This window comes from Larus michahellis, chromosome 1 (genome assembly GCF_964199755.1).
Source record: "Larus michahellis chromosome 1, bLarMic1.1, whole genome shotgun sequence".
NCBI classification, from domain to species: Eukaryota; Metazoa; Chordata; class Aves; order Charadriiformes; family Laridae; genus Larus; species Larus michahellis.
In genome coordinates, this window is record NC_133896.1 from 146,911,664 (window position 1) to 146,936,195 (window position 24,532).

The 24,532-nt window shown below is 42.7% G+C and overlaps 1 protein-coding gene across 2 annotated transcripts in view; it reads left to right on the forward strand.

Annotated features, from left to right (window-relative positions):
- Positions 1-24,532, forward strand: part of DHRSX (dehydrogenase/reductase X-linked) — a 167,387-nt gene that overhangs the window by 12,762 nt on the left and 130,093 nt on the right. The gene's annotated exons all lie outside the window — the stretch shown is intronic.

Here is a 24,532-nt window from a genome sequence, read left to right on the forward strand (position 1 = left end):
GCTATTAAATCAGATTTATGTTCGTGTTTCTTGACAGCTAATTTGAATCCACAGTCTAATGTTTCCCTTTCTCTTCGGTACAGCTGAGACATCTTTTTGGAGGGGCAGTAGAGGAACTTAAGCATTTGAGTGCTTTCATGCTGGAAAAGGGAATTTTTAAAGAGGCTCTCAAAGTACATACTTTATGTCAAAAGAAGAATTGCCTTTTGCCACCAGCTAACTGTTTCCAATTCAGGATTAAAATACGGGGGGCTAGACGAGGTTTCTAAGGGTTAACATCATAAGTAAAGGGAGTTTTGTGTGACTGACCAACCTCTGCAAGCATTTCACCGCTCTCTGCCGGCAGGGATTACTGTGAAGAAAAAGGAAAACGCTGAACCAAACTCGAGTTGAAAAGGTGAATTTTTCCAGCAAACCATGTCTGAGGTGCCTCGGTTTAAATGAAGGGAATAAAGTTCTGGATTATTTGTGGAAAGGGCGTATTATTTTAAGTTTCTATCACAGCAGTGTATTAGATTAATTTGGAGGGTTTTCTTTAATGAATGTCATGGTGGTCCAATTAGCTTTACCGCAGTATTTATATGCAGGCAGGAATATTAAAAGCAAAAGAAACGCTGATTAGTTATCTGTAATATTTTATAGGACTTCTGAAAACTTGAAAGTGACATGTAGTTCATGCTTCTGTCCTTTCTGTGTGATAGCTTAAAAAGGAGGGGCTGCCTGAGGACGTCGTCTCTGAAGGAAGGGGACGCATGCGGATTTGAACACAGAAGTAGTGTATTTCACATATTCCCTGACAACTGGGTAAAGGAAACTTTATGCTGGAGAAACTGCGTTTTAGTCTCTGCACGCTGTACTCATTTTGGTGGCCTTCATTTCCAAGTGTCCTTCTCGGAGGATGATGTCTTTCTGAAGGTCTTGGTGATGCCAGTTCTGGTGGTACAACGCTATCTAGTCTAGGCTGTCTTTTTGGCTATGCTGAGAAGACCGTCTTGCTTTGGCTCCTAGTTTTGTTTATGTTTTGTGGCTTTTTTTTTTTTTTTTGTCTCTGAATGACTAGTCTTCTGCCAAATTCAAGACATACTTTAGTTTTAGGGGATGTAGGCAAATTACAGAAATTGTTTTTTCCTTTTTAATAACATTATTATTTGGTGCTGGAGAGAGAATTTAAAGATACAGTGTAATTTTACGTCTGCCTTAAAAGCACATCAGTAAAGCATGTCTAATGACTTGATGGTACTTAAACTGGAATTGCAAAACATCCCTGCAGTTGCTGTGTAATGCTGTCATTTTTACATACAAAAGCATTTCCTTTAGGTTGAACAATAAAAAGCAATTAAATAGATTTTTACTGCTTCTACAGTCATTTTCAGTGCCCCTGCAGTTGGGTTAAGAAGCCACAAGGGAACTGAGTTTACTGTTAAAAAAAACCCAAAAAAACCTAACCCACCATCTTTCAGCTTACCTCGTGTTTTAAAAACTTTTTAAGTCTTAAAATCTGATTTATATCTTTTTAAAAATGCAAAGGCTGTTGCAGAAGCTGTTTTCAAATGAGAGTCCCTCAGACTCTGAAATGCTAATACTATGATTTTTGAGCATTTATATCGACATTTCCGCGCAGGGTGATATCGATTTCCCTCGCTGCCAGGAGAGGCGGCTAGCGTTCACAGAAGCGATGCTGCCGTCTGCAATGCTTTGAAGTGGTGATCTGATGTTATCTTTTTTCCCTGAGATGTGGAAAAGACTATTGCCTGTTGCACACGCGTGTGCTGGTTTCCATGCATTACAATTAATATTTCTTTCCAGTGGCTTGAATTTGCAAAATCCTACTTCATCTGTCTCAACACCTTTCTGTCCTGTCTCCTGGCTGGATGGGGCCTTGAGCAACCTGGTCTAGCGGGAGGTGTCCCTGCCCATGGCAGGGGGCTCGGAACTGGATGGCCTTTAAGGTCCCTTCCAACCCGAACCGTTCAATGATTCCTCTCCCTGGCCCTGCCTGGGCAGAGCTCCGGTTGGGAGCAGCCAGGAGGAGGAGCCCAGCCTGTTTTTCTTCTCTTACAGAAAGATTGATCTTAGGGAACAGGTCAACTCGATTTTAAAATTAGTTTAAACTAGGTCCTTATTCCTGTCCACTGGGGCTGTGCCCGTACCATGCTGCGAAAAGGCAGAGCCAGCTATTCCTCCCGCCAGAGCGATGTACGCTTGGAGGCATTGCTCACTTGGACCAAAATCGCCTACGTAAGGGGGAAGATGCTGGGGAATCGGGCTCAACACAGCCAGGAAAATAGCACAATAAGCAATAATAGTCCTTACTGCGCGTTGGGGTAGGAACAGGATCTGTGCTGCTCTGCTTGGTTGGGTTTTTAAGGTAAATGCCTTAAAATAATTCCAGTTTGGGCTCTAGGCTGAAGCTGTGCCTGGGAAATTTTGTGATCATTCTTCTGTGTTTAATGCTGACATAGAAAAGAGTGTTCTGTGGCATTCAAATAAAGATCTTATTTAGAGGTTAAAGCTACAGTTTGATAGATATTTGGGGGCTAACATTTATAGTGGTTTCACTGTTACAAATATCGTGGCCAGAGGTACGCGTGCATTCAGCTGTCAGACCCAGTAGGGCAGTCCTGGTTTTAAGTATACCAGAGATAGGAGGGGATACTTTGATTTGAAATAAATTCAGCAAAAAAATGTTGTCTTTATTTTAGCGCTTTTAGGGAGAAGACTAATTAAAATGCATCTGTAAACATTTGTGATAATAATTTATCTAGATATATTTGTAGAGAATTAATTCCTCTGGTTTACTTAGTACACTGAAAATATGACTGTATTTGTCTGCAGCTGCATGTGCTTGATGTTACGTCCAACAGTGATTCCCCAAGCAACGCAGAATAGGGTTGTTTTTAAAAGGGCAATTTCTTTGATTCCATACGATTTTCTGAATATGTCATTGTCCCCAAATACATGCAGTCAGCAATGAGAAATTAATCCTTTATTTCTTCTACAGATGCTGCTTTGCTTTTATATTTTAGACATTTTGTGGCTCTGTGTAATCACCCTGTCTTTATAGACACTGCAATTGAAAGGGTGTCATTCTCTTTTTTTTCTCTTTTAATGTGCCTTTTTTTTCTCATGAGTCATCAGTGAGGTTTGCAGTGGTGGGAATTTAGAGTCATAACAACAAAGATGTCAAGTCAGCATCAGGAAAGCTCGTGCCAGAAACATCCCGTCCCATGTCATGAATGCTGTGCTCCAAGGGGAACCTTCGTCTTCTCAAACGTGGTTTTCTGATATTGTGTATGTGTGTGTGAGAGAGAGAAAAATAAAGTGCTTTTGCAAACAACGCACAGGTCTGTTTTCTGGGTGATAGTCTAGTTTGCGGTGAGTTTGTGCACTGGGATGCACTCAGGGGTTTGGCCCCAAATTTAAGTTTCTTGAGAACACAGCAGAACTTAGAAGGAATTTCATAACAAATCTGCAAAACTCAATTGCTTCGTTGATGAGAACAAATAGGAAGTGGGGCCATCTAGGAAAAATACTGCAGTTGTAACAGGCGTCTGCAATTCCTGTCTGAAATCCCCACAACATTTAAAAGTACTAAATGACTAACCCTCCTGTAATCTTGACATTTCAGAACTGTGTAAAACAAGCGCTTTGCGCGCTTCTTGGTGTTTCTGCGCTGCCGGCGGTGAGCTCTTGTCGGCTTCAAAACCCCGCGCTCCCGAATGGCCAGGGAGGAGTTTTCGGTAATAAGATCGCGGAGAAGAAGGGAAGAGCGAGCTCTCATTGTAGCCTGTCCTCTAGCATGGGAAGCCCAGGCCGAAATGGCTGTTTCTCCACGCTGTTTTGACGCAGCCCCTGTGACCTCACACAGGCCCACGTTCCTGTGCAATCCAAGAACTTGCCACTGATCCTACAACTGGCAGGTCCCAAGGGAGCGAGTGCCTTGGTGAGAAAGTGCCAGTCTTGTGGATGAGTGGAGCCTTCTGTGTGTGGTATGTATCTTTTTCTTTCCCCCGAATTTTAAGCCCTGTTTTCATTTCCTACGCGAGTAGCGTGCACATTAGTGCTGGTCTTTGCCGTGATAATTGCCGTGCGGCTCTTAACGTTGGAAGTGTAAGAGGAGGAGGATGTTACCTGCCTGCTTTCAGGACGCAGTGAGATCAGGCAGGAGTTCAGCTGTGCTGTGCGTGCTTTGCTGGCTCGTTTGCATGAGCAGTAGTTGAGGAGGATCCTTGATTTACCCCACGGTGTTGCGAATGCGAGAGCGGCGTTGCTGCTAGGAGATTTCTGCGTGCCTGCTCAGAGAAATGAGCTGAGAAAAGGGCAACCTGCTGCACCTCGTATCTGGAAGTATGATGCAATCCCCAGGTGAACTTCAAGCGCTCGCATGAAGTAGTTGTTTTGTAGCCCCGCAAGCAGACTAACCGCTTTGTTCGTGCCCTGCCCGCTCCACCCCACCTCCCCTTCATGACTTCGGGTGATGTTCACAAACATTTCACGGTTCTTTTTGGAGAGAGAAACTCACGGATAACGTAAGAAACTATTTCTCAGTTGTTAAGAGCATTGCATATGCTTTTTTTTGTGTGTGTGTCTTTTTTGGCAATGCATAGTAGAGCTGATGGAAGATAAAATTCTTTTTTTACCCAGAGACGGGATCCACGAGTGTCTGAAGTGGTTTGTCGTACGCAGGGACTGGTGAGCTCTTCCTGCAGCGAGGGGTTCGGCTCAGTCTGCAGCCTTGCTCTGTTGACTGCGCTTCTAGCCTGCCTCTAGGCTGTTTAGGAAGGTTGCTGGGCTCTGCAGAGGGAAAATGGATTCCTCCGGAATGTTTTCCCTGTGTTTTCGTGTTGCTGAGGCTGCTTTCTGGTCTGCACATGCCTGAAGGAAGGGGACAGGCCAGGGCTTTTCCCCTGATCCTGCTCCTTCCCTGGGCTGGTCGACCTCCGTGGGAAGAGGATTGTGCAGACGGTAACAACCACAGGGCCATCAGTTTGCAAACACCAAGGCTACCCAATGGTGAATTCATTTTATATTTATTTTTAGGCTATGATTAAAACGATGCAAGATGTGACCTAAAAAGGAGCCTTCAGACCCTCTGCACTAACTCCTCGAGTTAGGTGTCCAAATACAGATTGAGGGGTCTAATCCCTAAAAGCCATCCATTTTGCATCCTCTGCCTTTAGAACCACTAGAACTGCCGGCATCACAAGTATATCTCTTTAAGTATCTTTTAAAGAATGGTATTTTGAGGTGGGCTGTGTGTGCGATGCTTTTTTAAATGCAAAACCACAAGTTTTCATTTTCCATGTATCCATTTTGTGTTCAGTTGTGCTTCAAAGGTTCGTATCCATAGGATCATTCCGTCTAACGTGAGCTGTTCAAACACCTGAGGTCCCAAATGTAGGTGGGCTTCAGAAGTAAGAGAAATCTTCTCCCCCACAACTCGTAAGCTGGAAGTCTTTATTTTTCTGGCGTTGAGGGAGGCAATTGTAACTGTGTTTTACCAAAACATGGGAGAATGTGAAATGTAAATAATTACAATATTTTAGGTAAAATTCTGAGAGAAAAAGGCTTAAGTGTAAGCACCCCATTTTCTGCCCTGTTACCTGCATTGTAGCAATATGGAACTGCGCCTGTGGTATTTCAGCGAGCATACAAGCGAAAGAACAGCCTTTTATTTAGTCATTATCCTGCTTGCGAGGATGTTTCATTTAGATGATTTAGACTTAACAAGTGTAAAATCAACAGTTTCAGCAGATGCGAACGAGCATTTCCATTGCTTGGTCCTTCCTTCCTTGATAAACAGGAACTTTTTGCTCCTTGTTAATGCAGAGCAAAGGAAAGGCGGCAAATGGGGGTTCCGATATTACAGGTGGAAGTTTGAGCGTTGGCTTAGTGCTCGCGCAGCTGAAGCACCAATGGGTTTCAGAGCCGGGCGACGGATTGTGTTTGTGCCAGTTGGGCATTTGAGTCTAAAGATGGGCAGATGGTATCTTGCAAAGGATTCCTGGCATTTGCTTTCAGGTCAGCACTAGGTGATAAAGGTGATCCTTCACCCCGAGCATTAGCTGGTTGTGCAGTTAGGAACTTCTGCAGTCACTCAGTGTCTCTGCTTTTTTGGGGGCTGTTCGGAGTAGGATCTGCTCGTTTAGGTGATGGAGCAAACTCTGTGAGCATGAGAGATGCTGCGGCTCAAGAAAATGAGCTATAAAATGTAATTGTTCCTTTACATCTTAAAAAAGAGTTGTTTAACCAAATTCCACTTCAGTCACGCTTCAGTTGAAGGCACCGGAGGTTGTAGAAATGCAGCTGAGGAATGCAAAGCTTTACTGCCGGGGCAGTTGGGTGGGTGGAGGTCTTCAGTCACGCAGGACGTCGTGTGTGACTCCACCGTCGGGCTGCCTGCGTGGGACAAGTTGCACAACCAGGAACGTTACTTGGCTCAGATGTGAGCACTGAAGCAGCCTCATAAAGTTTTGCAAGGCTGGAGGAAGTAGCCACGGACGCCGTGATGTTATTTTTAGAGATATTTTTGTAGTAGAGTCGTAACATGTCAGTTTGCTTAGACCATGCAGATGCTGTCCCACCACGAATAGGTAAATGGTTTACCTGGGGCTCCAGCGCTCCGTGCTGGAGTAGTATTGAAGTTACATGGGCACTGATGTGTAATTCTTGATTGAATTTGGTTATGGTAAAGCTTTTAGTATATTGAAAAAATAGAATCTTACGAAATATTTGGCTGTCTCTGTCACTAAGATTATGTGTTTTTTGTCTTGCCTTGCAGACAGGACAAGATTCAAGATTTGGACAGTTATAGAGCAGAGATGTCTAAATTATATATACACACCCCCCTTTCCCCCCTCCGTGTCTTCAGAAACCGTTGCCTGTCAGCTTCAAGCTTGCCATCCTTGCAGTTTCTAAATTACAGATGTCATTACAGACACAGTGATTTGGGGTTTGTGGCTTTATTATAGCATATGAATTATTGCATTAATGCTGCAGATGTGGTGGAATATAGCAAGTTTTAAATGGGGTTAGCACCAGCAAGGAAAAAAAATATTTGACAGTTACTATTTCTAAAGCAAATAACCAAAAAAAGCAGTGATATTTCGCTTAATGTCAGGATTCCTTTTAACAAAAAAGAAAGTGCCATAGTTTTGTAATAAAATCAGGATGTTTCCTTTCCTTTCACCATATTTGTGCTCTGCTAGGAGAGGTTTGGTGCTTCACGCAAAATTTGTTGGGCAAGAAAACTACATCCCCCATCCTCCCCAAAACACCCTCCGAGTTGTGTAAGGCTGAGTAGGAGCGCTTCACTCTGACACGCTTCTGCTTTTTGTAGTGGGACCGCTTTGTGCCAGAGTATGCTTTCTGAGACACGGACGTTTTACTGTCTGAGGGAATGTCTAACCATGATTGTTAACATTGCTCAATATTTTCAATGAGCCTGGAGAAAAAGAACAAAAAAAAAGGGAAAGTTGGAGCTAAAAAGTGTACTGAACTTGTTTCTGAAGGAGGACCTTGAGGAAACAGTTAAAGCCTTTTTTTTTTTTTTTTTTTTTGTTGACACGCTGGTAGCGTGGTGATAGAACTAAACACCCTCTGACTCTGAGGAAATGCTCGTCTCCTGTAAGCCGAGTTACCTGTGACATTAGCTTCACCGGCGTGAGAAAACAAAGTCACACCAGATGAAAGCAAGGCTCGATCACCCCCTGACCTCGCATCTCCAGCCAGCATTTCTCACATGCACAAACCGGGGATTGAAGTTAATGAGCCTTACGAGCATTCAATGAATTTGGGATTAAGTTTTTAATCTGCTATGGTGTGTCTAAATCGAACGCTGTGGGCGAGGGTTTGATTGCCGCCTCCGGCTGCCCGGGCGCAGTGTGCCACAGCGGGAGGCAGACCACGCTCTGTGTTGGCAATTTGTACCAAAACAACTGATATTGGGGCCCGTACGTCAAACGTTTTACAAAGTCAAGCCAGAAGATGCTCTCTGCTTTAAGCAGGTTATTTTTAAAACTGAAACTGATAGTTCTTATAACAGTATTTTGACAAACATGTCAATCTATCCTGGCTAAGGAAATCATGGATGGGTTGGCAAGAGACCTCATTCTTTAAAAAAAGTTCAGTGGTACCATTGCAAACGGCTTATAACGGATACAACAATTTACATATTACACAGAATGAAAGCGACTTTCTAAATATAAATTCAGCATAACTGGCACTACATTTTTTGCAGTCCAGGACTGACACAGTGAAGAGATGAGTTTGTAATTTTTTTACTGAATGTATCACGGTGAACAGAGTGCCTGCAGAGCCGTAAGTGCCGGCTTTTTGGCAATTGGTTATAACCTGGATAACTGGAAATGAAACTTTTGTGCTATGAAATGCCTCTTATAGCAGGTATACAAGGGCTTCTTGGACATAGTTTTCCAAAATAACATCCTGTTAATGAATAAGGGCATCCAGTGTGAATACAGATATCATCTAATCTGCCTGTTGGGAGTGCTTTCATGCTAATTAATGCCACCACCTATACGCCAGTCTTACTTGTGCATTCATAGCCGGAGTCACTGCATTGCACAGCGTACGATTTTAACATTTAATAGTCTGCTGAAAATTAGTAGGAAAAAGGTCAAGAAATGCAAAATCCGTGTTCCCTCAATGATACTGTACTCCCTAATTATATAGTACAGATATTTAAAGAGCAAGTAACTTGAGTCAGAAGCAAGTTTCGGGAGCTGCAGACGCTGCCAGCAGTAGTGCCTGGTAGGCGCTAGCGGAGTTCTTTGCACTGGGTTGTAGGCAAGTAACTTTATTCCTCCTGTAGTTTCTCCTGGGTTCATTTTTGCAGATGATCTTTTGAAGTCATTATATGTAATCATGCAGCACTGCAGGAAGGAAAGGGATATTTCAAGTCACAGGGAAGTGGGTGTAAAACAACAGAGTAGGTGGGCAATGTTGTAGCCTGGATTTCAGCTTGAGCATGGCCACTAGGGTTATACTGCAGTGGCATATGGTCTTACTTGTTTAACCACTAATTTAATGACCTTTATTGGGATTTTTGCTATTAAGTGTAGCATATCTTCTACCCTTCTCTTCCACCTTCATTTTTAAAGTGATTAAAAAAAAAAATCATATTTTCTCAACATTTACTTAATAAAACCAGTCATAAAATGTTCTAGGTGAAACCCTAGAATTTTTTCCAGTCTTCTATTCCAATTTTCAAAGAATTCTTTTTCTTCCTTGAAAGCAAAGCATATGCGTACCCACATATGGATACAGAAAATCACTGTAATTCAGCGAAGAGGTCCAGTTTATTCAGTTCAAATTCTTCCAAGCTGCTACTGTCTGCTGTTAAGGACAAAGTTGTCTTTACAAGTGCGGTCCCTCTGACAGCTGGTGTGTGGTTTTGCTGAGGGCCGTGGCGATGGGGACCGAGGCTGGGAACCACAGGAGCCACCGTGGTGGCTCAGCGGGCAGCATGTGGCCGACGTGGCCATTCTGCCGGCAGCATCTCTGCAGGCATGATCTGTTGCTTGCAAATGCATGGGGGTCTGTGTCAGATGCAGGCTGTGCAGCGTGCTCCTCTGGCTTGGCCGGTGGTGGGTTTGGAGGGGGAGATGCCGAGACCTCTTCTTCCTGCTGGTCCCTGGTGCGTACAACAGCGAAAGGACTGGGGAAGCGCAGGGCTGGCAAAAATCCCTGAGAAACGTCACTGCCGTGGCAGGCGTGTAGGTGGTGTGTGATCCTGGTGAGTTGTTCTGGGTGTCCCTCTTTGTATTGCCATCGCTCCTGTCTGCCTCGGGTTTGACTGTAACTACTGCGTTTTCACCCGAACACTTGTCTTCCCCAGGCTAAACCTGCATGGAGCTGGCTTTGCCGGTGTACTGCTGTCTGGGCAAAGCGCTCTCTTATAAAGGTACAACACACGTTAGCAGGGCAACGCTTGCAGAAGAACAGCTTAATTCATAAAACAATGTTTTTCTGTTTCCTCAGGTGAAGTGGGGAATGCCAGTAACCGTGTCTGGAGCAGAGTGTGGGCTTTTGCTGCTACAGCAGCGCTGGTCACAGACTGCATCCCGACATGGACGTGTTAGCAGATGTCCTCGGGAGGGAGGTGGTACTGTGGCCAAAATGAAGGTGCTGTAACCTTCAGCACTGTTGGATTTTCTGTATGGAAAGTTGCAAAGCTTCAAATGCAATAAAATAAAATACATGCTGATGTAAGGACTCTAGCAGCTGCTGGTACAGCTTGCAGAGATGGGAGGAGCTCGCTTTGCTCTCCTTTTACCTTCTCTATCACCCTGATTTTTTCTGAGAGGTCCTAACTGGTGGCAAAGCCCTGCTGGAGGACTGAGTGTGAGTGGGCTGTTCATACCGCGTGTTACGGGGGGCTGATGGAGCTGTAAGGCTGGAGTCTGCAATAGCAACTGCATTTTAGGGTCACATCTTTCAGATTACCAAGAAGTCAGCGCACAGCATAAGGTGTGTATTTGAAATGCAGGCCTTGCGTGTTCGTGGAAAAAGCCCTGGAGAGAGAAATATTGGAAACAGCAGAGAGCTGCCGAACAAGCCAGTGCAAGCTCTTAGGCTTTTATTCCTCAAGCTCTTTTTTTCCCGCCCTTGATATGTTTAAATTGCTAAATTCCTTTATGCGTCTCAAAAAAACCTTCATTCAAATTACTTTAATTATTTATCATCAAACAGAAATTAAAAGTAGGTGTAACTTTTTGCTGTTTAATGTGAGGTGTAGTATGAGGGCTGTAGATAGGTAACTGCTGTCCATCAGCGTGGCAAGGTCCATCCTTTGCGAGGTGGCTCCAGGTATGTCAGCTGCCCTGGAAGTTGATTATCAGCTTGGCGTGATGAAAACGGGACTAAATAAAACGTCTTTTCCTCAAAAAAGAAAAAGGAATCATGCGCTGAAAGAATATTCACACCAAATGGGTTGTTGCAGGACCATGTGATTTGAGGTACATCTGCTGGTCAGGTGCAACAGAAAGCAGGGGTGAAGTCTATGCTAGTGCTGATCACAGAATCACAGCATGGTAGGGGTTGGAAGGGACCTTCGGAGATCATGTAGCCCAACCCCCCTGCCAAAGCAGGTTCACCTAGAGCAGGCTGGACAGGAACGCATCCAGGCGGGTTTTGAATATCTCCAGAGAAGGAGACTCCACAGCCTCTCTGGGCAGCCTGTGCCAGTGCTCTGCCACCCTCAAAGTAAAGTTTTTCCTTATGTTCAGATGGAATTTCCTGTGTTCCAGCTTGTGTCCATTGCCCCTTGTCCTGTCACCGGGCACCACTGAAAGGAGTGTCCCCATCTTCTTGACACCTACCCTTTAGATATCTATAAGCATTGATGAGATCCCCTCTCAGTCTTCTCTTCTCCAGGCTGAACAGACTCAGGTCTCAACCTTTCCTCATAACAGAGGTGCTCCAGTCCCTTGATCATCTTTGTAGCCCTCTGCTGGACTCTCTCCAGTAGTTCCCTGTCCATCTTGAACTGGGGAGCCCCAGAACTGGACACAGTAGTCCAGATGCCTGAAAAGTGCTGGTATTTCTGTTGACTCCTTTAGAAGAACTGACAGGGCGCATTGTGACCTACCGGCCTGTTTGAACTGCTGGTGAGATCAGAGAGTTGGAGAGTGAGGTCGTACCTTGGCCATGCAGAAGGGCCGGTGTGGTCCCTGCAGCCTTCACTTCCCTTCTTGGAAGCAGGATGGCTGGGAGGTGTGGGTCAACAAAGACACACATTTCTGTATGAAATGAGCTTTTCCCTTAAAAGTTTGGAAAACTATTTATAGGAGGGAATTAAATGTAGGAATAAAAATAGGAAGTTTGTGTCATACTGCTGGAGCATTATCAATAATGGGACTCGTTTTGTGAGCAGTTGCGTTTCTTCAGAGGAGCGTGTGATACTCGCTAATTGAAATATTAATAGCAGATAATGACACTGTGGAATGATGGCCTCTTATATGGAGACATACTTTGAGAGCTTTTAATCTGTGTGGTAACTCTGCATATTAAAAATCTTTGACAATTTTGATGAGAGCAATTATAGAGGATGCACAGTAGCTGCTCTTTTAAGTTAACTAATTCCCTGAGTCCTGTGAATCTGCATTAGGTTAATGGCCTATAAGATTTCATTCAAAAGGTTTTTCACTGAGGAATAAAAACACCTAATTTTTTAAAAAAATCTTTCAAAACAATTAGCTGTATTGCAAAGCAGTTACCTTCCTTGTGAAAAAGATGAAAATTGAAAGAAAATGTGTGAGTATGAGATCACTTCATCACACGTGTTAAGGAAGGGGATTTTGAAAAGAAATCAGTCTTTTCCTAGAAAAAGGACTGTCGTGAGAGAATTAGGAAATTATATATAATACAGTCGAGACCTTTCTGTACTCAGACTTTCGTACTCCATTTGAGACCTCTGACCGGCTCCTGTTATCAGAGAAGAGAAAAATGAACAAAATTCCATCTTCGGAAAACAAATGTTGTAGCTGTCTTGAAGACAAAACATGTGCATGCCCTTCGTACTTTCTCATTCCAAGTTAGAATTGATTTTTAAGCAGTTTTGCTTACAGAAAACAGCTCCTTCCAAAGGCTCACGGGGCATGGAACTCCCATCTGAGATAAGAGCTCTCTTAAAGAAAAAGCATAAATTAAAAAACCCCGCAAAGCTATCTGCCGCCATGAGCTTGTGCTTCTGGAGGCCGGGTGGTGGCCCTGGGAGGTGACATGTGCTGCATCGGAGGGTTGAGCAGCTCGGAGCCCCGGCAGCTGCGGCATTCAAGCTCAGGCATCGCCCCGCGTGGGGCAGCTCCCTCTGGGGCTGCATGGCCCCACGGGCGTCTGTCTCCCTCGACACGTTCTTGTTCCACGCAAGCAAGGTGAGCCTTGCTGTCCTTGGAGCCGCTGCTTTGGTTGTGTACACCGAGGGGCAAATGAACATCCATACGAGTGATGATCTGCGGACAGCCTTTGCCACTGTCCGGACGCTTCACCAGGCGCCGGCTAGCCAAAGAAATGATTGTATTAGCCAGGGGCTGGTTGGAAGGATGGGGAAGTAAGGCAGAGAGGGAGACGAAGGGATGTTGAGGCAATTTTCCATCTTTTTTATTAAGCCAGTAGCACCGGAGGGTTATTTCACATTAATGTCGAAGCTGTAATGGCTTCTGATCATTAGTAGCTTCTGAAGATTTTAATAATATGGAAATGTGCTTTTTAACATTGTGTGTTTTAATTAATAGCAGGTATCTCAGGGTAGCTTTAAGTATGGATTGGTTTATGTGCTACGCTTCCTGTTAACTAGATTTTTCCCAATAATCTCTAATCACCTTGTAGCTCTCTTCCTGATTCTAATTACTGGAGCTTTGTATATGATAACAAGCACTTCAGTTCACAAGTGATTGCACAGTTTTCTGAAGTGAAATACTCCAGAAACTTTCAATTACCTTTGAAGTCCCGTATACCAACTCGTGACTTCTGCTTGCTTATTTACGTTTGATGGAAATACTGTCACGCTGAAGCCACGGGAAGCAAAGGGGACTGTTTAAGTGGCAGCAGAGTGTTTTGTCATCTGGAAGAGGCAGATCTGAATGTGACCTTCAGGTGGATGCTCTTCAGCTTGATTGGGATATGGAAATTACATTCTCTGTCTCTGGGAATGGAGGAGATGCAGTTTAAACTACTCTTAATGATCTTGCCAACTTCCCTCCCTTCCCCCCCGCCCCAAAGTATCTAATATAGTAAGGGAGTATTTAAAGAATTGACTTTTCCGATGTATTGGTTGCCCAGCTGTATCTCTCCATCTGCGCTCTGAGCAAGAAGTGATGGAATGATTAATTCAGTCTTTTAATAGCTTGTGGTCAGAAAAAGAGGTGTTGGAATTCACAAGCAGTAAAAGTAGAAGCTATAAAGATGATATTGAGGGTTGTGATACAATTTCCTGTACTGTCTAGGAATATGATAATACTGTCAATACTGTCTTGAAAATTAAAAAGAAAATATTTGGTCTTTTGAAAAGTATAGATCTTAGTGCAAAGTATAAATTTTTTTCTCTTAGCTTTTTAATTCCTGTGGTGAGATGCTGAAAAGCAGGTAGCAACATTTTGCTTTTGGTTTCAATTTCCAGTTTGACCGTAAGTAAATTGATCAGTCTTTCCAGTTTAAACCTAAGTTAGCAGATTACTCTTTGCTTCAGTTTCTGTGTATGAGAGTGCTGATGAATATGAGTTTCAGCATTTTCTGAGCTTTGGGTAATATGTAAATATTGTAATTTATATGTACAATATGTAAAAATTGTAAATAATGTAAATATTCTCCAGACTTGAACATTTACGACAGAACCTTTTGTCCATGCAAGGTGTGGGGGCTTCCCTGCTTGGGATTATGTCTTCTTTTTCTTTTTCTTTTTCTTTTTCTTTTTCTTTTTCTTTTTCTTTTTCTTTTCCTTTTCCTTTTTCTTTTTCTTTTCCTTTTTCTTTTTCTTTTCCTTTTTCTTTTTCTTTTCCTTTTTCTTTTTCTTTTCCTTTTTCTTTTCCTTTTTCTTCTTTTTCTTTTTCTTTTTTCTTTTTCTTTTTCTTTTCCTTTTTCTTTTCCTTTTCCTTTTTCTCTTTTTCTTCTTTTTCTTTTTCTTTTTTTCTTTTTCTTTTCCTTTTTCTTTTCCTTTTTCTTCTTTTTCATTTTCATTTTCCTCCTGAGGTTTATTTGTTGTGAAATAACCAGCCCAGCACTGACAGTCTTCTGAAATGAGGTTTCTGCATTGCAGCCAGTTGTGACCTTTACTTAGTTCATAATGGAGTAACAGACACGTCACTCTTTGCTGATTGTTTTTTTCTTTATCATTTATAACTCGCTGTTTTCTAGGTCAAAACTATAACCTAAATGCTAATTTTTCACAGTTAGACATGAAATTTTAAACCCTTAGGAATTCTGTGCCACATTTCATGCAGATAACTGTTGAGTTTTTTGAGATAGCTGGGACATCGTCTTTTCCAAGAGAAGACAATTTCTGACGTTACTTAGATTTTACTTAGATTTCACTTTATTTTCTGTTTATGGCTTCTTACAAATTGATCGCTGGATTTCTGAGCATGGTACAGAGAAGTACTACATTCATTGGGAACTTTTGCAGGAAGGATAATTGTCTTTAAATGGCAAATGTTTGGTGAAACTGGAGCTTTCTGCTGTTAGGTTGGGAGTTATGCTGGGAAGACTTTTCATGCTCGGGGTGTGACTGAGAGCAAGGACTTGAAATGGTTTCTTACACCCCGAGGGATGTAAACCATTCTAAGGTGGAGCTGCATCTACCTGTTAGCTGTTTGTAAAAGCTTGGAGCCTGGACAATCTTCGGTTCCTGATACAGAATGAAAAAAAGATTTTCTAATGTCTCTAACTTTTGCAGGATGGGAAAATTCATTCTGCAGGTACTAGACTATGCAGAGCTATTTCCATTACCCCTATTTAAATCTCCTGAGATGAGCTCGTCTTTTTCATCTCTTATTTCACAACAGGAAAAAAATATAATTACAAGATGACATGACTTGAAGAGCATTGGGAAGTTTTACATAAAATGACATTGCCTGAGGTATTACACAGTTACATTCGCCCAGAGGGAGGGAGTATGGGAGTAAGTATCAGTAAATCTGTTCAAAAGATAACCAGATGCTTTTTCTTGATTTAAAGATACACCTGTATATAACTTCCCTATCTTTAGTGTGACTGGAGTGAAAGAGAAGAAAGCCAAAGAGTAAGATTTAATAGGTAAATATATAAAAGGAATGGAAGATAAGCAGGGCAGAGAATACGCGGCAAATGGAAATATGTCCTTTTCTATTCTTGTGATAGTATTTTCCCATGTAAGAAATGATATGGGTAAATGGATCCTTTAAATATATGCATATGTAGGGAATGGTTGCTTTCTTCTTGGAGCTAGTGTCGAGTTTCTTCTCCTGGTATTTTTAACAAATCCAGTAATCTTTCACATGCAGGCTGTGGCTGTCCAGTATACTGCAAGGAATTATCGTGATTTCTTCATATTATTGCAACAATCGTCTTGCCCTTATTTCACAAAAACCCGTGTTAGGTTTTTGTGAAGTGCCTTTTACGAGAGAAGCTGGGGCTGCTCACGTATCGATCACCTTGGCTGAGCCGAATTCGCGCTGTGCCCTTCAGCTGCTGTTCCTGCCAGAGCGTGGTGGTGTTCCACATGCCTCTCCTGTCTGGCTGTATGGCAGCAAAGCCCTCTCTTCTCTTCCAGGCGAGGGTGGCGTTTCATGGCCTCATCCGAGTCTCTAGTTGGCGTCTGTCCCTAAGACAAAACGATTGCATAGTGGAGCAAAATACGCCATGTGTGGTGTAACGCCAGTGGGGAGTCTTGTGCCAAATGCTCTTGCACAAGTTTGTCAATATGTAGTATCAGCCTTTATCTGAAATACCCTTGTTACTTGGGACTAGTGTTTCTCCAGCAAAAAAACTGTCTCAAGCCAGGAATAGGAAGGATGTTTAAGATAAGGACTAGCATGTGATGGCAGAAGTTGCTCGATGCCTACCTGGAATTTGCAGACTCATAATTTCACTAATATAATTTATACTTGTAGATCTAAGGCAACTTTTTCATCTCTTGTTTCTCTCTCTGTCTCTCTCTCTCTCCTTCCATCCCCTCTCAGGGATTGAGTGCTCTCCTATTCCTACACATTTGGTTGGGAACTTTACTTCCAGAGCAGACTGTGGGCAAACCCGGATTCCTGATGAATTTTTAGCAGATTTTCATAGTGCACTGTGGTATTTCCCAACTGTCTGATTTGTATAATGGTGTGTTCAATCTATCTATTTGGCATTCATAAAAATTAGATTCAAATCTCTTATCTTTAGATGAGTTTTGGCTAAAGGAACAAAGTACCCGAGAATGGCAAACATGGCCAGAAGTGAGATTTAGGACTCGGGAAATGCACCCTCCCTTCTACTTTGGCTTTCTTTTACCTTAGGGCAGCTCCATATTTGTTGGGATCAAATTTCCTAATATCTCTCTGTCAAAATCAGCCTGAACTTGTATTGTAAAAAGATCAGATATATGCTTCATCAAACTGTTTTTCAATGCAGCCTTGTTTCCCATTGTCTTAGAGAAACCCAATTCAGAAACGGCAAGAAAACTTCCCAGATTAACCATCCTCTTTAGTTTTCTCCATTCCCAGGCTCTTCCTTCGCTGGGAGCTTTTTTTCATGTGATCAATGAGCCTGATGCAAAAAGTCTGAGTAGGGTTTATTGGAGGAAAATGTTCTTCTTCACAGTCAGAACAAAGACAGCTTAAATCAGTTCAGAAAATTACCATCTATATTGTTTTTGAAAACTGCAATTACCTTTTTCTCTGTGCCGCCCTTCTGACAAGTCTAGCAGCATTACAAAGTCCAGGATCAATCTTACTGAGGATCCTATTTGACAAATAAACCAAAAGCACTCAGGCTGTAGTTGAGAGATGTATGAAAATGCAGCTTCCCTTGGCTCTCAAAACCAGGCAGGACTTCTTCACTTGCAAACACTCCAGTCATACGCGCTAGAAAACAGGGCACTGAAAATACACGTGCAAGTGCCAAGGAACTATTTTTCGGATGACTTTGGCAATAACCGTAGCTTACCTTTCTACCAGTCTGTTCTTACAGTGCCTTGACTTACACCATCTTCCCCACATGAAACCACGGTTGATTTGCATCCGTAAGTAGCCATAGGCCAAGTGGTCTGTGCAGGTCTCCTCCCTGGGCCTTTTTTTGCCTTGAGGACAATACCGCCACAAAGAGATTTATGATTGAGGTGTATTAAATTGCTTAGAGATGCATCTCTTTCAGCTAAATACTTGGAAGTAGGGGGGAAGGTGAAGAGAGGGGAAAGGGTGTTGAAGCACTCGAAAATGACCTCTTCTTGACAAAAAAGCTTTCTTGTTCCTGTGTCTTTGAGAGTCTAATACTCTCTTCTCCTTCCCGTTCCACACCCAGCCTTCTACACACACTTCTCCCTTTATCTACATTTATCCTGTCTTTCCAAGAATCACTAGAAGAAATGTGGATAGGTGTGTCATGCAAATGAATTTTTTAGTGCAGCTTTCCATCCCCCTTCCCATTGTTGCTAGAGAGATCTCTTATCACAGGACTTGGATTTTTGAGTGCCAAAAGCTGTTGCTCTGAAAAGCTGCCTTATTTAGGATATAATTATTTTTCTTTAGCAAAAAAAATGTATTTCTTTCAGTCCTGTAATGCTGGCATCATAACTATCTTTTTACTACTGCACAAGTTGATCTTGCATCTTTTTTTAATATGTGGATTTCTTTTACTACAGTTAGGTCTTGCTGTGGATGCTGGTGCTCTGATCTTGTGATACTGAACTCTAATAATACTTCTTGCTATCTAATACTGCCCAAGGCTCCCCAGTGTGTTCATGAGATGAGATGAAAAATAAGAGGGAGGAGGAGCTATTCTGATTATTAATCCTTTGTAGTACGGCTATCCCATGTGTTAATTGAGATATCTGGGGATGAGTCCTGGAGCTGATTTTGGGAACTTCTGTCTCTGGCTTGTCAACTTGCCTGCAAATATTACCATTTTGTCCCTATAAACAAGCTGGCATGCTTGTCAAAAAGCTTAACAAACACTATAACCTTACAGCACGATTAAATTTGGGAGGTTCTTTTTGTTTGTTTTCATTGTCAATTAAAAAAAAATCATTAGTCTGGCTCAGCAGATGTTTGCTGCTAATTCTGAAGAGATATCACTTGTTCTTGTGTTGACAAGGTTGGGGAGGGATGAGGATACACATTATCTCCTCTAGCTGTGTGAGCACACTGCTTTTCTAGTTGGCGTAGCTGCCGACTCTCCTGCTTTTGTGTCATTTACTGCCTTGATACACTTTGGCCATTTGTCTGGGCTTGCTAGCTATCTGGTGCCTTGGCTTGAGTTACGGCACTGTTTGGATTCCCAGGTGTCCAGGCAGTCCAGGAGAATTGCTGCCTCTGGTCCTGTGATTGCCTGTGCTGCACGTGTGCAGGAGCTCTGCCCAGTTGTGCAAATGTCCGCCCAGTTGTGGAAATGTCCACTTCACAGAGCATGGGCTGCACATGTGTTCCCATGTAGGATATCCCAGCCTGAAATACGGGGCATGGAGCTTTTATGGATTTCCAGCAATGGTAAGTGTGAATTATTGTTCATTGGTTCATTGGCATACAGCGTTTTAGGACCCGTGTGCACCTTGTGCAATGGTTAAACAAGAAACTTGGGTCTTACGGATGCCAGGGGTTTTGCTGTGGTTTTGTGAGCGGTTATTAACAATCCGTTTTCCCTATCGGTTGCTGTGTGGGAGGCTTCTTAAATTAGGTCTTCCCTAATTCTTACAGCTATCTGGCTGCTGCTGTTCCATTAATAGCACCTTGAGATACTACGCGTTTGTAGGGGTAAGGGACACATTTCCATGGTTTGGTTTCTCCTGCTGTGCTGGTTCTTCAACACCTTTCCCTTCCCATGAGTAACTCCAGGGCCAGCCTGTCTCCGGTACCTCCATTTCCTCGTGATTCCTGACTTTCACTTCTTTTGCAGAAGTAAAGTAAGACAAAAGCTAGGAGGCTTGTCATCTAGCTAGTGCAAAATTCCAGTTGTGCTTGGAAATAGATGCTCTCCCGTGGCAAATAAATCACCCTTACACAATGCATCCATCCATTCGAGATATATTGGACCTGTTGGTTTATGTGCCAGTGGATCTGCATGTACACAGGACATTTGTTCATGAACAGAAGGTCTGATGGCTTGCAACTGCAGAAACCAGCAGGATACCTTTTCGCAGAAGGACTAGTCAGGCTGGTTGCCACCTACCTGGTTTCCAGCCTTAAAAGCCTTCAATCTAGATTGCATATTGATGTTCCTTAGGAAAGTGATAGGAAGCAGCAGAGGCAGGAAAGATCTTGGTGTGCAAATTTGGGAAGACCATTTGCATTTGAAAGATCATCTGCACAGGCTTAGCACAGGCGTAGGACCCACAACTTTTCTGTTGGTGAAAGCTGGTGTCATACAAGAAAAACAAAGAAAAAAAAATTGTCTGGTTTATTCCTCAGGACTTTAGTACATGAAATTGTCCTCTGTTGGGATAGTCCTGGAATGACTTTTTTGTGTCTGGACCCCGTTTACTCAGTTTCTGCCAAGACAGAAGTTTACAGAGGTGTTACTGTAAGGCTCTCACTAAAGGCTATTGCTGAAAGCTGTGTGGATTCCCCAGAGGGGTACTGATTGCCTCTCGGAGTAGCAAATGAGTTATTTTTCTACATTTGCTTTGAAAGGGATCTTAATGGCTATAATCTCAGCCCTGCCACAGTGTAAATCGGGGAAAACGACTTGGAGTGTTTTGGGATAGAAAAAACTTCTCAATAATTCGGTGGTAGACTGCGCTACACGAATTCTTTAGACAACTAGAAAAACTCGATTGTGCCTTGTCCTATGGTGTTAGATGAGGACTGACAATTACATTTTGCCCTCTTTTTCTCACTCGGTGTTGCTATACAGGAACAGCTCCAAACTTGGCACTTGTTATTCTGTCATCAAACTAAATATTCATTGTGGCTTCTTTTCTTTTTTTTTTCCTTTTATTTTTCCATCTGTGGTTCTGCCAGTTACCTTCAGGCATCGTATTTGCATGTAAATTATTCAGTTATAGGAGGAAGGGAAAAAATAACTGTTAGGATTTGTCTGTGGGGGTCTTTTCAGCACAGATGCCACCAGAGTTCCTGTGCCGAGTGCCCGGTTCAGGAGGTGCAAGCAGGTCCCAGCGCGGTGCCTCTCAGGTGGCCCCTCTGACCAGCTTTTTGTATGCCTTCAGCGGTGCTCGTCTTTCTTGCCTGATAAGGACTGGAGACTGATTCAGACAATCTAAACTCTGCCTTTGGCCGTCCATGTCTTAAAAAGAGGGTTTAATGAAGAGATTAATATAATGATATTATATTTTAATGTCCACATGACTCATAATGTTCTACAATGCAGATGCTGGATTAATAGAGTACGAGATGAAACTTTGTAAAAATTTGATGCGATTTGCTTTTAATAAACTTTTAATACTTTCTTCTTCTTTTTTTTTGGCCTCAAACAGGCTGTGTGGTAAAGATTACAGAATACCAAAGCAAGTAATTCTTAAAGGGAACTCTTCTTCTGAGGTTTGCATTGTCTGTATTCACAGAGTACATTTCTGCAAAGAAGAAAGTTTAATGCCTCAGTTTTGATTTGGCTACTTCAGTTACCCCCATCACTACCCCAGAGCTGAGACTTTGCTGGCAGGAACTAGCCATTGATATGGAAGTGGTCACTGACACAGGTCTGCAGTCTGTTTTATTTCTCTGTGGTCTTGGCAGTTGCAGACATGTCTTGACAGCCCTCTTTAAGACTCTCTTGGAAATCAGTATTTTTAAAAATTACAGAATTGCCTTAAATTCTTCGTAGCATCGAGTGTGTGTGAGGGTGTCTCTGTACATGGAAGGAAGTTATTTCAGATTAAGGAGAAGTATATTTAAAAGGACAATTATTATTTTAAAATAGCTTCATATCTGGACATATTTATTACAGAATAAATCTGCCTTGTTTTCTGCTTTACCTCAATCCACTTGCAAAGTAGATGGGCTTATTTCTTCCACATATGTTGGGGTGCAGGCAGAACCTGCAGCCTGGGAGAAGCCTCTCTCCGACTTTGGTGTGATAAAGCAGCATGTAAGGACTGCAGGCTGGTTTCTTCAAACACAGAGGGAAATTAACAGCTAGTGCTTGGTCAGGGGATTTCATTAGCACCATGGCTGTATGGTTCTCATGTCCCACGGTGAGATCACCAGCATTACGCCTCTGCAATTGAGATCAGTATCTACATACCAGGAGCAGAGGCAGAGAGAGAGATGGGATGTTTTAAATGAGGTGCAAGAAGCACCAGAGGGAACCTCCCCTCCCTGGCAAAGCCGGTGGGTCCCCACTGCCTCCTGCCTGGGGGGCTCCCAGCCTCCGGCTATGCTCGGCTCAGCCTCTCGCGCAAAAATAAACCAGTATCTGCTGGAAAACCAGGCTGAGCCCAGCTCTGCTTTGAAAGTTTGATGTTGGGTTTCGTCACGGAAGAGGTGTTTTCACACTGAAAAGGTGGGTGTTTCACAAACTTTACCCGGCAGTGGAGTTCTAGTGGGAACAGGGCACCAATAAACTGCCTTTCACTGTAGTCGCCACTGGCTTACACACGCAGCCTGGGTTTGATCTTGACTGCTTTTATTGATGAAAGAACCAGCAGTGTCTCATTTTCATGGAGAGTCGTTTTACATTAAAGTATCTATCTTGGTGGAAACAGTACACCTTTTCTGCAGATTAAAATTAATTTAAGGTTTATAAAAATCAAAACTAAGAGTTAATTGACTGGGTTATTTTGTTGGGTGTTTTTGGTGTGACCCCCCCCCTCCCCCCGATGTTTCAGTTTTTCTCTTTGTGTTTCCCATTTTGGCTGAAGTGAACCGATACACTGAGATGTGACATGCAGTGTTGTGTCTATTCAAAACCATGCTCTGTGGAAAGCTGTATACTGTACCTATCATAAATAAACCGGATACTGGCCGTTTATCCATGTGTCTGCAGCCTTCTTTTCTCCCTCCCTGGGTGCTTTCTTAGGTCCTTGGAGCTAGCTGCTACAAACGTGTCTGTTTTAAAGTTCTCTGTAATTTAGGATCTCACTGAATGCATCTCTGCAGTGGAGTCTGTCCGTCTGTCATGCTCTTCATTGCAGGTTGGTAATGCACATGACTTGAATGACCATTAGGACCAAAAATGGTCCTTTTCTTTGTAGCCCTCATGGACAGGATCAGATGGGGCATTTTCTTTCCTTGTCCTCTGTTAAGCACCATTTCATCACATTGATGCCTGTTATCACTTTGCTCCTCTGACTTCCCGTTTTTCCTTCATGTTATTGACCCTTCCCCAGCCCTGACATCTTTTTCTCCTTTTCTTTCACTCATTTTCTTCTAAGTAAATTAATTTTGCACTAAATGTCACTTCTTATTCGATAGGTAGGTGTAGTGGAAATGTCGTGGAAATAAGTGACAGCACCCGTGTGCAGCAAGCAAAATCCAAATGTCAGGTTGGCAATGTGATGAGAGGAAGCAAGAGGAGGCATGGGGAGGCAGAAGAGGAGGAGAAGGTACTCAGGCCCAAAGGAAAGCAATTCCTCTTGAGGAAATTCCTTTTGTTGGTGTTGGAGTATGTTTTTTCAGCTATAGTGAAATAAACAGAAATGGAAATGACTTCATTTTCCTTTTTTCTCCGTATTCTGTACCCAAATGCACAGGTGAAACGGGATCAAAGATAAACGGGGAGGCAGAGCTGCGGGGAGGAAGCAAACTTTGCATTTGCGCAGCTCGCTCTATCACATGTTGGCAGGATTTTCGATGTAGTTTATGGATTAACTGAACTTTAAAAGAAAATTATTTAGTGGACTTCAGCTCACATTTTTGCCTTCTAGATGGCATTTTCTTTACAAGTATATATGCAGTCGCCACATGAAAAATTCACTCATGTAGCTGTAGTGGCCAGAAATGGCCTTTCCTGCTTTTACAGCAAGGCAATGCCAGTGCTCCCTGTATGGATTTAAAGCTGTTCGACCCCTCAGGAGAGGCCTCAGAATAGCTCTTGCAGCACGGGCTCAACTGAGTGGTTTTTTTGTTTGTTTGCAAGAGTTCATTTTTCAGAGTCTTGAACTTTTTGAGCAAACAAAAGCTCAAAAAGCCATGTGTTTCTGATTTGTCTGCCATCTTGCAAAGAGTATTGCCCTGTTCTTGCTTGAGACCTGTCTCCTCTCAGCATGCCTTTGGTACAAGGCAATGTGTTTGTGTTTTCACGTGGTCTAAAACGTTGAACAGTGAGCACATACTCGTCCCCCTTTTTATGGATGCAAATCATTCAGGCAGTAATTTTTCACTCCATGGCTGAAAGCACTTGAGATTATATGTCCTTGCCAAATTTCAAGTGTATCCGGTCATGCTGGGGCACAAGGGCTGCTCACATAGAGGTGACAACGACTTGTTTCACACTAAGAACATTTATTTTTCTTCCTCTTTAAAATCTTTATTTCCTGCCTGCATTTTCAAAAACTGCAAAAGCTTTTTTTGTTTTCCCTTTTTTTTCTGCTTCACTGACAGAGAAGAGACCAGGAAAACATAATCTCAAAAGGCCATGTCTGGTAAAGTAATAAACTATTAAAAAATACTGCCTAGAGTGGACAATTTATCGAAGTATTTAGCGTCAGGTCTAGCTTTAATTTCTTAACTATTGAAAAAATTGTGGGCACTTTACTTTGAGTTTGTTCTGAGAAATATTTTTGGTGGAAATTGCAGGACTGCTTGTAACTAAACTGAAGACCTTTAGGAAGGCTCTCAGCGAAGTTTTATTTAGTTCGAATTATGTATTTCAGGACACTTACATGCCTGGATATCACTGTAGTAGGAATTAACTTTCAAATACTTGCAAACATTTCTCACTCTCCGTG